Below are 816 nucleotides of genomic sequence, written 5' to 3'. Positions count from 1 at the left end.
GTTACAGGTGACAGAGTTACAGGTGACAGGAGAGTTACAGGTGACAGGGTTACAGGTGACAGGGTTACAGGTGACAGAGTTACAGGTGATAGGGTTACAGGTGACAGAGTCACAGGTGACAGAGTTACAGGTGACAGAGTTACAGGTGACAGGAGAGTTACAGGTGACAGAGTTACAGGTGATAGGGTTACAGGTGACAGAGTCACAGGTGACAGAGTTACAGATGACAGAGTTACAGGTGACTGAGTTACAGGTAACAGTTACAGGTGACAGGGTTACAGGTGACAGAGTCACAGGTGACAGAGTTACAGGTGACAGGGTTACAGGTGACAGAGTTACAGGTGACAGGGTTACAGGTGATAGGGTTACAGGTGACAGAGTCACAGGTGACAGAGTTACAGGTGACAGGGTTACAGGTGACAGAGTTACAGGTGACAGGGTTACAGGTGATAGGGTTACAGGTGACAGAGTCACAGGTGACAGAGTTACAGATGACAGAGTTACAGGTGACTGAGTTACAGGTGACAGGGTTACAGGTGACAGAGTTACAGGTGACAGAGTTACAGGTGACAGGGTTACAGGTGACAGGGTTACAGGTGACAGGGCTACAGGTGACAGGGTTACAGGTGACAGGGCTACAGGTGACAGGGTTACAGGTGACAGAGTTACAGGTGACAGGGCTACAGGTGACAGGGTTACAGGTAACAGTTACAGATGACAGAGTTACAGGTGACAGAGTTACAGGTGACAGTTACAGGTGACAGGGTTACAGGTGACAGAGTTACAGGTGACAGGGTTACAGGTGACAGTTACAGG

The sequence above is a fragment of the Austrofundulus limnaeus genome, unplaced genomic scaffold, assembly GCF_001266775.1.
Source record: "Austrofundulus limnaeus strain Quisiro unplaced genomic scaffold, Austrofundulus_limnaeus-1.0 Scaffold1802, whole genome shotgun sequence".
Lineage (NCBI taxonomy): Eukaryota > Metazoa > Chordata > Actinopteri > Cyprinodontiformes > Rivulidae > Austrofundulus > Austrofundulus limnaeus.
This window is presented reverse-complemented; position numbering follows the sequence as displayed.